We start from the raw sequence: 14,131 nt of genomic DNA, 5'->3' as shown, positions 1-14,131 counted from the left end.
TGAACTGGCAAGATCCCCCCCATGAATAACGTTCTTGCAGAATCGGTATTCACACCATTAAGTGCAGTCAAGAATGCAATTTCCCTAAAATACCTTTGAATCGCGGATTGTAGGTGGAAAGACTAGACGAAATGCAAAATTAGCAGAACGTTATGGCCCACCTACAACCTCAAGCAATCGTCGGCATTAATAAGAATGATTAATAAGAATGAAACGACAGGACGCCTGGAGACTAACGGTAGTCATAACTGGCTTTTGGTCTATCGGAGAACAAGCAGCCAAAATGGGCATCCCTCAATACCTACTGTCACAGTTGTAAACAATCGGAGAAAAAGGAGACAATCTTCGATTTCCTCTGTGAATGCCCTGCACTATGGAGGGACAGAATGTTAACCCTGGGCAAACCTCTGTTCGAGAGTCTCGAACAACTGTCTGGCTTAGACGTCACTAACCTAATAAGGTTCTTAAACCGCACACACTGGATATGGTCATGCTGTAAATAACCGTTAAACAAGTTGGTAACGAGGATGTGGCCACAAAATGGTGCGGAAGCGCTAGTTGGATTCTGGAAGAATCACCACTTTAACCAACCAGCCAAGCTATTCGTTTATTTTGTATTGATTGTCGCTGCTTTTTGCTAGTTAATGAGTTTTTGAAAGAATTTGGTCCCAGTTAATATCTTTGCAGTTCCTGCTAACCATTTCCAAGCCAATCCTATCCAGTTCATTGATGTACGAGTATTTTTCATGCAAGCGTATTTTGTTCGTAATTGCACAATAGTGTTTGGAAGATCCAGGGCAGCCGATCTCTTGCGTACGAACTACCGCGAACTATCGGGGAAACGCGTAGCTACGAGTTTCATATTTTGATTTATTCTCGATGTCGGGCTTGTTGCCAGTAACCTTCGCACCCATGAACGAATCAAATTTTCACTTGGAGAATCACATTAACGTCGAATATTGTAACGTGAACAAAATCTACGACGACTAGTTGTACACGAATCATTGGCTTTGAAATAAGTTTCGATAGCCAACGCACGTTATTCACCCGTCCACTACGACATCGTGACTATAGATGACTAGATAGGAAATTCTTTTTCTCGTGAGGGCGAGATACATTTTTTATAACAATCGGTAGTAATGCCACACCGGTAAAAACATGAATTTGGTATTTTTGAAATAAAAATTGGTAATTGGAGGTATGCCAAGGGCTCGTTACCGAAGTTCTTTTTGGGTGTTCGGTTCCCTAGTAGGCCCATATCACCCATATAAATATCTGCTTCTTGATTAGCGTGATAACCGCTTACGCGATCTTGGCTGAATTTAGTAAAGTGTGCCCGTCATTTCTTTCTCGCGCTAACCGGCGCCAGTTGGACACACCAAGTGAAACCCAGTCCTTCTCCACCTGATCTTTCTGACGGAAAAGAGGCCTTCGTCTTCTTCTGCTACCTTCAGTTGGTACCGTATCGCATACTTTGGGAGCCGGGTCGTTTTTATCAGCTTTGGTTTTAAGCACTAGGTGCTCATTAAAACTAATATCTTCAAGACCTGATTACTATTAAAACTTAAAAATAGTTTCACCTATACACTTGTCCCAAAGCTTGGCACTCGATTTCAAAGCTGCATTCGACAGCACGAATAGAAGTTGCCTATATGCCGTGATGCCTGAATTTGATATAGCCGAAAAGCGAATACGACTATGTAAAATGACGTTGCTCAATACCAGCAACGCCATCAGAATTGGGAAGAACCTCTCCGAGCCGTTTGATACCAAACGAGGTTTCAAACAGGGTGACCCGCTGTTGTGTGACTTCTTTAACTTGATGTTGGGGAGGATCGTTCGAGCCACAGAACTTAATCGCTCAAATACGATATTTTATACGAGCATACAATTGTTGGCGTATGCCGATTATATTGACATCATCGGCCGTAAAAACCGCGCTGTTAGTAAGCGAATAGGTCGGGTGGTGATTTGGCACAAAACGAGTTGCCTATTGTCATCAAACAAACAGTCGGTGCACTTGCGTATCGGCACTCACGATACTTTTGACCCATATAAATATACATACCAGTATTATACAATAAAAATAAGCACAGTTAGTGCAAAATACATCAATAACCAAATTTGCAAAAGTTTAAATTTAAATGAATTTGTAATTTCATTTAAATAGAAAAATAATGAAGACGAAAATCATAATTGTGAACTGAAAATAATTCAAAATGTGGATTACTCGTAAAAATCAATCTGTAAAGCAACAAAAATAAAAAGTTAAAGCAAAAGAAAAATAAAGATTAACAAAGATTATTTTTAATTGTTTATAACTTAGAAAATCGTTAACAAAAATATGTGTATAATATATCACGAATTAAAGAAACCACAATTCAATCAATTAACATGTTTTTAAAGGAAAGTAAAAATAATTTGCATACATGTATACTTAAAAATACATATATATGTATACTTAATATACATATTTACAAAAAACCACCACCCATTCATTATAATTCTTTAAGCACGAGTCCATATGTACATATGTGGCGGCCGCCGTAGCCGAATGGGTTGGTGCGTGATTACCATTCGGAATTCACAGAGAGGTCGTTGGTTCGAATCTCGGTGAAAGCAAAATTAATAAAAACATTTTTCTAATAGCGGTCGCCCCTCGGCAGGCAATGGCAAACCTCCGAGTGTATTTCTGCCATGAAAAAGCTCCTCATAAAAATATCTGCCGTTCGGAGTCGGCTTGAAACTGTAGGTCCCCCCATTTGTGGAACAACATCAAGTGTAATGAAAGAATATTTATTTGAGTTAAAAATATTTATTTGTTTATCGTTCCAAGCTAGGCATCCAGCTTGGCGAACGATTATTTTCTTTATTATGTCTTACATACTAATTACAAGCGTTTTTATAGTAACTTTTATCAATGCAAGCCAACAACAATTTTTCGGTGTTTACTTGTGTAATATGATTCTAGCATTCACGCGCCGCGCATATAATAATTACGTTAGCTATATTTGCGTTTACTTTCAAGTGTAATGAACCTTTTAAGAAATATGATACTTTATTTAAACGGCACAGCACAGTGAATGCATAAGTGGACAATAAAATAAAAACCAAAACAAAATGTTTATGAATATTAATGTTAAGGCATATCAGACTTATAATCATACTACACCTCCCTTCTTCGGAAGAATGCTCATACAACTTTTTTTTTGTATGAACATTCTTTTACATTGAATTGTTAAAATAAAAATGTACATAAGAGTAATCTTAATTTTATTTATATGTATATATTGTATTAATTTTCTAAGTTTAGACCGGTCTTTAAAACTACTTATTGTTGATAAATCTTAAGCCTATTTTTGTGAACTATTTGTTCTTTTAAAGATAACTTATCGACTATAGTAACATTATTTTTATCATCTATTGATTTAATGGTATAAGGCCCACAATATTGCGGTTCCAGTTTATGGGCCACTTCATTCCTAAGTAAAACTAAATTACCTATGCTAAAATTGTGATCTAAACTATTTTTATCATAAAATGTTTTTTGCTTAATTTTAGCTATGTCTATCATATTGCGAGCTCTTTTATGTGCTACTTCTAGCCTAAATCTTACTTCTCTAGCGTAGTTATCTATGTTATATAATGGAGTAATTTGGTCTACATTTTTGAACTGCTGAAACATGTTTGGTGTTTTTCCAAAAACTAATTCATACGGACAATAGTCATGTACTGTAGAAGGAGTGGTGTTAAAACAGTATGTGAAGTATTGTAGCCACTCATCCCAGTCGTTTTTGTCAATCGATATGTAAGATCTTATGTATTGATTGAAAGTTTTATGTGATCTTTCTATTACTCCTAATGTTTGGTGGTGGTAAGCAGTTGAATTAATTTTCTCTATTTTTAGCAATTCACATAGCTCTGTTAGTATTGAATTTTTGTATTCTGTACCCATGTCCGAAATGAACGTCTTCATTGGACCGTAGGTAAGAATAAACTTTTCAAATATTGCTTTCGCCACTGTCTTGGCGTTTTTGTCTTGGATGGGTATCGTGACTAAATATTTTGTCATGTCGCATATTATTGTGACTGCATAAGTATTGCCATTAATTGTTGTAGGTAGTGGGCCTATTGTGTCTACCATAACTGTATCAAATGTACCTGTAGGTGTTGGTGTTATAGTCATGGGGCTTTTTAAATGCTTTGTTATTTTGGTTTTTTGGCATTTTTCGCAAGTTTTTACGTACTTAGCAACATCTTTTGACATTTTATTCCAGAAGTAATGTCTTTTAATTTTCATAAGTGTTCTGAAAATTCCGCAATGACCGCCTTCTATAGGGTCATCGTGGTATCTTTTTAGAATGTCCATTACAGTTTTAGCATCATTGATCTGGGTCACCTCATTCAGTAGCGCTACTTTTACTTTATTTAATATCATATTGCCCTTATTTTTAAAATCATTTATCGAGACAAATTCGAAAATTTTCTCGCTAGGTGCCACTTGTAAATTATTAATGTCATATTTGTCGGCCACTTCGTCGAGCCTAGAGAAGAATTGTCCTAAGTCAATTTTCCCATTAACATATAAGTCATCAATTTTTATATATGCCATTATAGATTTTCCTCGTTTGATGTAACATCGTGTGGGTGTAATCTTTAATTTGTTGTATTTCCTGACGTCAGTGTTATTAATTGGGACATATATTTTGGGCTTATCATATGTTTTAATGTGCTGCTGTGTAGTTGGACTGTTGTTATTTTTCGACATTGATCTAGTCACTATTTTGTATAAATTTTGATTCTTTTCATTTATTTCCTTTAAGTCATTGATTGTAATGCGAGACAAAGCGTCCGCGACGTGATTATCTTTTAAGTCATTTATTGTAATGCGAGACAAAGCGTCCGCGACGTGATTATCTTTTCCTCTAAGATATTCTACTACGAAGTCATACTCTTCTAAATCAAGTCTCATTCGTGTTAGTTTTGAACTTGGATTCTTCATTGAGAACAGGTAAGACAGGGGTCTGTGATCGGTTCTAACTAAAAACTTTGTACCATAGACATAAGGTCTGAAATGGGTTATTGCCCAGTGTATGGCAGCTAACTCTTGTTCAATTGTCGACTTGTTGCTTTCTCCTTTTGTGAAACTTTTGGAGGCATATGCTACTGGTAGATGTTTTCCTTCATATTCCTGAGTAAGTACTGCACCACACGCGTATTTGCTTGCGTCTGTTGTTAAGCAAAATGGTTTCTTAAAGTCGGGATATTGTAACAATGTAGGACTCATTAATGCTCTTTTGAGGTACACAAATGCATCATTGCATTCTTTTGTCCATTCGAAAGCAACTCCCTTTTTAGATAACCTTGTTAGGTGTCTTGAATATTCAGCGAAGTTTTTAATAAACCTGCGGTAGTAGTTGCAAAAGGCGACGAACCTTTTTGCACTATCTCCGTCTGTGGGTGTAGGATAATTTTTTATTACCGAGTACTTATTGTCGTCTGGAAGTATCCCCTTGTTTGTACATTTATGCCCGAGGTAGGTTACTTCATGCATAAAAAATGAACATTTTTCAGGATGTAATTTTAGATTATGTGTTCTACATAAATCGAAAACATTTTTCAAGTTTGAAAGCATATGTTTTTCAGAGCAAGCAAGGACTACTAAGTCATCCATATATAAGAAAGCTTGCTCTGGTTTTAAACCACTGAAAGCAATTGTCATCATTCTTTGGAATGAATTAGGTGCTACCTTTAAGCCATATGGTAGTCTAGTAAATCTGTATGAACCGTTGTTGGTTGAAAAGGATGTGAAATTTCTTGAATTTTTATCAAGTTCTATTTGATGAAATCCAGTCATTAGATCGAGACATGAAAAATACTTTGCCCTTCCGAGTTGGTCTAAAATGTCATCTATTCTCGGCAACGGGAATTTATCTGCAATTAATTTTTTGTTGATTTGTCTGTAGTCGATTACTAATCTCCATCTTTTTTCTACTGTGTTCGGTAGAGACTTTTTTGGTACAAATAGTATTGGACTATTGTATTCTGAAAATGATGGTTCGACTATTTTGTCTTCTATAAGTTTGTTTACTTGTCTCTCAATTTCATCCTTATGTGTGTGGGGTATACGGTAGTTCTTTATGTATACCGGCTGTTTGTCTTTAACCATTAACTTTTGCTTATAAAAATTATTTGTTGTTATTGTTTCTGTTTCTAACCCAAATATGTCACTGTATTCGGAACATAGGTTTGTCAATTGTTTTTCATATGTTTTAGGAAAATTTTTTCTCAATTTGTTGAGAATGTCCGTTTTTCTTTGTGCATTTCCCGTGTTATTGTTTATTATGTCGTAATCAGAAACATTTTCAGTTAAAATGTTGCTTTGCTTTAAAGATACTGTATTATAATTTGTATTTAAAATGCGGATATAGGCGTTGTCAGGTTTTACCAAGGTATTGGCTATAAATATTCCAGGGTGTGGTTCTTGATTTGGAATCAGTGCTTCATCCAAGGTATTAGGTAAGTTTATTTTTCGTATAACTTCTGACCTTGCGGGAATGATTATTTCGTCGTTACATGTTGTTGTTATTGGTATTTCTATAATTTGTGTTAAATTATCTGGTCTCAGAATTAGAGCATCGTAATTTTGAGTAAAGTCTAATACACAATTGAATTTTTTCATGAAATCCATGCCTATTATACCATCACATGGAATTGGAAAGTTATCCGGGATAACGTGAAATTTATGTGGAATTAAAAATTTCGTAAATTTTAAATCAAAAAATATTGTACCAATAGAACTGATTTTGCCTTGCCCTATACCGCTTAATGCTGTAATGTGTTTTGTGTTTATTTTTTGAAAAGTGGATTTATTGAATTTTAAGAGTGATATATCTGCGCCAGTATCTACAAGTAGTGTAATGTTTGTATTTAAATCTGCTATTTTAAGTTGTACAAAAATGCTATAGTTAAGGTTAAGCGTATGTATCTTAGAGGAATAGATTAGTTTTCCGAGTTGTTTTCGTCCGATTGGGCAACTCGTACATTGTGTGTCATGTTCCGGTTGAAATTTGGTCTGCCTTGTCGGTAACGATATCTATTTTGATTATTATTTCCTAAATTATCAAAATTTGAACGATTTTGATTTCTAGGGAAGTTGTTTCTTCTTTGAAACCTTCCATTTCTGGCAAATCGTCCATTAAATGGTCGTTGACCAAAATGTAGTATTGTGTTTTGTTGTCCTGTAGCTTCAGTACAGCTACCAATGAATTTGCTTATCGCATCGTTCATATTGTTAAAATGGCCGGCTTCCATTATTAATTTGACTTTTTCAATGCTGCAGTTTTTGGTCAATGCTTTTACTGCAGTTTGTGTCGAGTATTTACTTGCGAGTTCTGCCGACAACCCATCTGTGATATAGGCATTTTCTAAGTTTTTTGTAAGAGCTTGTATCTCATTACAATAACTGTTAGCTGGTTTGTTGTTCTGTCTGATACTCATTATTTTTGCAGTTAATACTTCTACCGATTCTCCTTTAACTGACCTGTTAAGTTTTGTGATTATTTCAGAGATTGTTGTTTCTGTGTCTATGAGATTTCTGGCATTCCCTTTTAATTTTGTTTTTATGAGTGAAACAGCAACAGTTTCGTGCTCACCCTTGATCACTTCAACTAATTTTAAGGAATCTAAGAATGACCGTAGATTTTCTGGTTTACCATCGAATTCAGTCACTAGCTTTGCAGCCGTGCTGAGAAATTCCACAACTGTTTGTGTCATTTCGCCTTCTTCTTCTGACTCTATTTCTGAATTAGTAATTGGACAATCTGTTTCTGAGGAAACTGCTTCAAGCTTGTTAATAGATTAGCTGGTGGGTTTTCAATAATATTTATTGAAATTTTCTCATTAATTGAATGAGATACTTCCTGTTGGATGTTGTATTTGGCTAAAACTTTTACTAATTGATCTCGTAGTTGCCAAAATATGTCAAGAGCTTCTTTTTGATGATCCTTTGTGAGTCGCTCGAAATTTATATAAGTTAAATTTCTAATTGATTCTAATGCTAATACTAAATTTTCTAAATGTTTTTTAACTGTTTCCTGTTTTATTTGTATATTTTTATTTATACATTTAAACGATTTTTTGAAATTTTCCTTTTCTATCAGTAAAGTTTTATGAATTTCGGACCATTTGTTCATATTTTGTCTAACTCATTAGATCTACTCATATACTTTTTCTTTAGTTTTTTATTATGCATAGCATATAATTTTAATGCTAATATCAATAAGGTTACGACTGTGATTACAATTAAGCAAATTTCTACTAAATTTAAGCCAGTGTTAACGACTACTTCGTTTACTACATTGGCATTGGGTTTATCAACTTTTGATAAGGTTTTTCCCATTTCTGAAAGATTATCTATTGGGGACCTTATACCGTAAATCAAATAATTTATGCAATGTAATAATGTATAATGTATATATGTATATAAAATTTTTTTTTTTTTTTTACATTGGATTTAAAATTTTTTGTTTTTCAAGTTAATTCATTTATTAAGTAAGCATATTAGAAAGTATATTATATCAAATTCAAACATTTTCATAATTTAAAATGACTTTCCGAATCATTTTTTTTTTGCTTAATATATTCATTTACAGTTTCATCTCTAAATTTTTATAAGGCAAACATATAACCAACAGAAACCAAAGTGGTTTAATTCTCGCCATGTAAAGAAATAATTTATTGTATTTTTTTTTTTTTCTGCGAGCGGTTAACGCTTGTCAGCCTATACTGTCTGCGTGAAACACGCACAGTTTTTTTTGTTTTTATTTATTTAATTTGCTTACGCTGTTGCAGTAGGAATTCCAATTTTGAGATGCGTTCCCAAATGGAGCAAGCCTTTTTCCAAGGTGGTGCTGGCTGAGTGTTGACTTCTCGGAGGAGATATCCAATCTCTCGCTTAATGCGCTGGGTATAGCCGCCTCTGCGCTTTGGCTTCTTTATGATTGGGATGACTGGTTCTTGATCGGCTGGTTTCTTTAATAAATGGTTTCTTCTCCTGTACTCCTCAATGGAGATAGCTTTCGGCCCTTCTGTGGTCATCTATCTTCTGGTCTATTGGCCAGACCAGGAACTTCACGCAACTGGTAGATCTTATTGGCTGATCAATACCAGGACTTTGTTATTAGTATTTGCTTTCCGCCACTTGTGCAAAAATCTTAGCACCAAGCTGGACTTTGGAATAAGCATTTGAGCTTTCCGCCACTTGTGCAAAAAAATCTTAGCACCAAGCTGGCAGGATCGCCATGTAATGAAAGAATATTTATTTGAGTTAAAAATATTTATTTGTTTATCGTTCCAAGCTAGGCATCCAGCTTGGCGAACGATTATTTTCTTTATTATGTCTTACATACTAATTACAAGCGTTTTTATAGTAACTTTTATCAATGCAAGCCAACAACAATTTTTCGGTGTTTACTTGTGTAATATGATTCTAGCATTCACGCGCCGCGCATATAATAATTACGTTAGCTATATTTGCGTTTACTTTCAAGTGTAATGAACCTTTTAAGAAATATGATACTTTATTTAAACGGCACAGCACAGTGAATGCATAAGTGGACAATAAAATAAAAACCAAAACAAAATGTTTATGAATATTAATGTTAAGGCATATCCGACTTATAATCATACTACACAAGACGCACACCACAAATAGGAGGAGGAGCTCGGCCAAACACCTAACAGAAGTGTACGCGCCAATTATTTATTTATTTTATAAGTATATATTCCGCGGTGGTGAAAATTTGTGGCGACGGACAAAGCGCTTTCGCTGAGGCATATATGGCTAGCTTCCCAGAATTGACTGTGTTGCTCATAACCTGGGCGGTGAGTCTTACGCTCATTTTTCGAAAACTATTTGGATAAATATTTATATCCATTATACATATGTATGTGCTTCAGAAAGTTTTGGAAGAAAACGTACCGGATTCTGAGAATCTGTACTATAAAAATGGTCAATTGAATGCGATGCAAAACTGCCCATGTTTTTAGGATTCTCTAACAAGTACTCCTTGGAGAACTGAAAAAAAGAAGACATCCTTCGCAATAACTTGAAAATATGGGCGTTCTTCGAAAACTCCTAAAGATCCCTCCAAATATAGGAAATTACATCCCTCATCATATATATAAATGAAATAGTTGTAGTATCTACGACTATTGGGTTGGCGATTACAGCTTCTTAAACTATTTTCAATTATGCTACAAACTTGAAGAGGAAGATTTCTATGGAAACTCCGACTTTGCTTAAAACGCTTTTCTTCATAGGATATTTCTATTTCTGAATTATATAACTTTTTAAAGACAAAGTGTATTGTTATAACTCACCTGGTTCGGGAAGCTGAAAACTCGTTGTCTCCCGACGCATCTTCGAACACCCTTATTTTTTATTTTAGGCATTCTGATGCTGAAAAATCAGTATCACAATATAATTTATTGGTACGAAATATTAATGTTGCATTAACTTTAATATTTACATACATCATTTCTATTTTCCACTGTTATTTAAATATAATTCTTAATATGCATCAAATTGGTCAGTTTTCTCCGAATGTAGAAACGAACTGTTTTCGTCTGTTATTTTTGGCGCGTTTTTCTGGCAGCCCGCCATTTCGTCTATCACGAGTTCCTGGGCGCGCTCTCACACAAAATGAAGGAGTTTCGCGTCTTATTATCTATGATCCTGACTAAATAACTAGCACGATTAATGAAGCTAACGCGGCCCTCTCTCTGCTCATATGCCCGACGGTTAGGGAGAAACTTTAAATTTTAAATTCTGCCATCTGCCCTGTATATATAATTTTTTACGTTAATTTCGTCATTTCGTTTACTTTACAGAAACTAGCGGGCTTTTATGTTTGTAAATTTTAATTGGCGCAGTCGTGTAGTAGGTTAGACGTCTTAAGAGAATCTTCCTTTTTTTGTGACATTATTTAAAGTAGCAAATGCTTCCTTTTTAAAATGGGCTTGGTTTTATCCTTGATCTGTTTGTGTTTTTTGAGACAGTATCGCCGGGTTGCTAGTGTTTTATTTTTAATTTCTTCTTATTGTACCAATTTAGCATATTATTTTGATTTCTGTTAATCTCATTGGGAAGGTCATAATTTACTATTTCCTTAAAATGTATTAAACCTTGATAATTTGCTGTATGGGCTCTTCCAAAACAAATACCAGCGGGCTTCCTTTTTGCTACTGCAATATTAATAATTTCTTCAAGTGAGCAATCTTTGTATTTTACTTGAAGACACCTTGTAATTTCAGTATTAATGGAATGAACTCGTTCTATATATTATATATAATATATAATATGTATAATTGGCGTGTACACCCTTTTTGGGTCTTTGGCCGAGCTCCTCCTCTTATTTGTGGTGTGCGTCTTGATGTTGTTCCCCAAATGGAGGGACCTACAGTTTCAAGCCGACTCCGAACGGCAAATATTTTTTATGAGGAGGTTTTTCATAGCAGACATACAATCGGAGGTTTGCCATTGCCTGCCGAGGGGTGACTGCTATTAGAAAAAAAGAGGTTGTCTGTAAAGTCGGTTTACTGACGATAGTTTAACGTGATAACGTCATAAGAAAATACTGATTGAATGGTTACATTTTTCAAAAGAAAATTTTAATTTTATTTGTTTGATAGATATTTTGTATGGATATAGAGAATGAGTTAACATTAACATAACATAATATACTTTAACATAACATAACATAACATAACACAACATAACACAACATAACATAACATAACATAACATAACATAACAAAACATAACATAACATAACATAACATAACATAACATAACATAACATAACATAACATAACATAACATAATATAACATAACATAACATAACATAACATAACATAACATAACATAACATAACATAACATAACATAACATAACATAACATAACATAACATAACATAACATAACATAACATAACATAACATAACATAACATAACATAACATAACATAACATAACATAACATAACATAACATAACATAACATAACATAACATAACATAACATAACATAACATAACATAACATAACATAACATAACATAACATAACATAACATAACATAACATAACATAACATAACATAACATAACATAACATAACATAACATAACATAACATAACATAACATAACATAACATAACATAACATAACATAACATAACATAACATAACATAACATAACATAACATAACATAACATAACATAACATAACATAACATAACATAACATAACATAACATAACATAACATAACATAACATAACATAACATAACATAACATAACATAACATAACATAACATAACATAACATAACATAACATAACATAACATAACATAACATAACATAACATAACATAACATAACATAACATAACATAACATAACATAACATAACATAACATAACATAACATAACATAACATAACATAACATAACAAATTACCCCGTATTAAAGCACTTATCAACAGCTTTCATTTGATACCCATATTGTAAATACACAACCAAAGGTTACCCGGGTCCACGTTTTGACCTATATCTCGAGACCCCAGTCACGGAGCGGCATGAAAAATACTCTGTACTAAAGCATTCACCAACAGCTTTCATTTGATACCCATATTGTACATACACGTCCGAAGGTTACCCGGGTCCACGTTTTGACCTATATCTTGAGACCCTATCTACCAATAGGTATTCAAACTGTACGGAAATCATCTTCAATACCTACTTATCAATGTGTGTAAGTTTGGTTTAATTCGGTTCAAAGACACGGCGGGTCCACGTTTTGGCATATATGTATTTCGAGACCCTAGTCATCAATAGGTATGAAAATTACCCCGTATTAAAACACTTATCAACAGCTTTCATTTGATATCCATATTGTACAAACACATTCTAGGGTCCACGTTTTGGTCTCTATCTCGAGACCCTAGTCACGGGGTGGATGGAAATACTCTGAACTAAAGCATTCACCAACAGCTTCCATTTGATACCCATATTGTACATACACATCCGAAGGTTACCCGGGTCCACGTTTTGACCTATATCTCGAGACCCTGTCTACCAATAGGTATCCAAACTATACGGAAACCATCTTCAATACCTCCTTAACAATGTGTGTAAGTTTGGTTTAATTCGGTGCAAAGACACGGCGGGTCCACGTTTTGGCATATATTTCCAGACCCTAGTCATCAAAAGGTATGAAAATTATCCGTATTAAAGCACTTATCAACAGCTTTCATTTGATACCCATATTGTACATACACAGCCAAAGGTTACCCGGGTCCACGTTTTGACCTATATCTCGAGACCAAAGTCACGGAGCGGCATGAAAAATACTCTGTACTAAAGCATTCACCAACAGCTTCTATTTGATATCCATATTGTACAAACACATTCTAGGGTCCACGTTTTGGTCTCTATCTCGAGACCCTAGTCACGGAGCGGCATGAAAAATACTCTGGACTAAAGCATTCACCAACAGCTTCCATTTAATACCCATATTGTACATACACATCCGAAGGTTACCCGGGTCCACGTTTTGACCTATATCTCGAGCCCTATTTCCAAAATAAAATATAATCCATGTTACTCGTGGAGGATGTAGCTTTCGAATGGTGAAAGAATTTTTAAAATCGGTCCAGTAGTTTTTGAGCCTCTTCATTACAAACAAACAAAGTTTTCCTCTTTATAATATTACAGTGCTACATTTTCGTTTAAACGCATTGCATTTTTTTCGTTTACTTTAGAACTGTTTTAAGATTACAACAATAACAACAACAAATATTCTTCCAAACTATTCGTTAAGGTAACAGTAAACCATCGTTGCATTTGTTTCTTATCTATTGCTTTTTGTTGTAAAATAACGGGTCTCTATTTAAAATTGTGCTTAAAAATGCTACATATTCGTATAAACGCATAGTTTGTTAAAGAGTGCAGTAGTGAAGTTAAAAGTGATTAACTTGTGAATATTATTTGTAACTGAATATTTTGGTAAATTCTTACAATTTTTTTACACATTCATTCAAATTTCTTAGTTAAATTAAATTTTTTAACCTAATTT

Source organism: Anastrepha obliqua, chromosome 6, assembly GCF_027943255.1.
Source record: "Anastrepha obliqua isolate idAnaObli1 chromosome 6, idAnaObli1_1.0, whole genome shotgun sequence".
NCBI lineage: Eukaryota > Metazoa > Arthropoda > Insecta > Diptera > Tephritidae > Anastrepha > Anastrepha obliqua.
The sequence above is the reverse complement of the archived record's forward strand: the minus strand, read 5'-3'. Positions refer to the sequence as shown.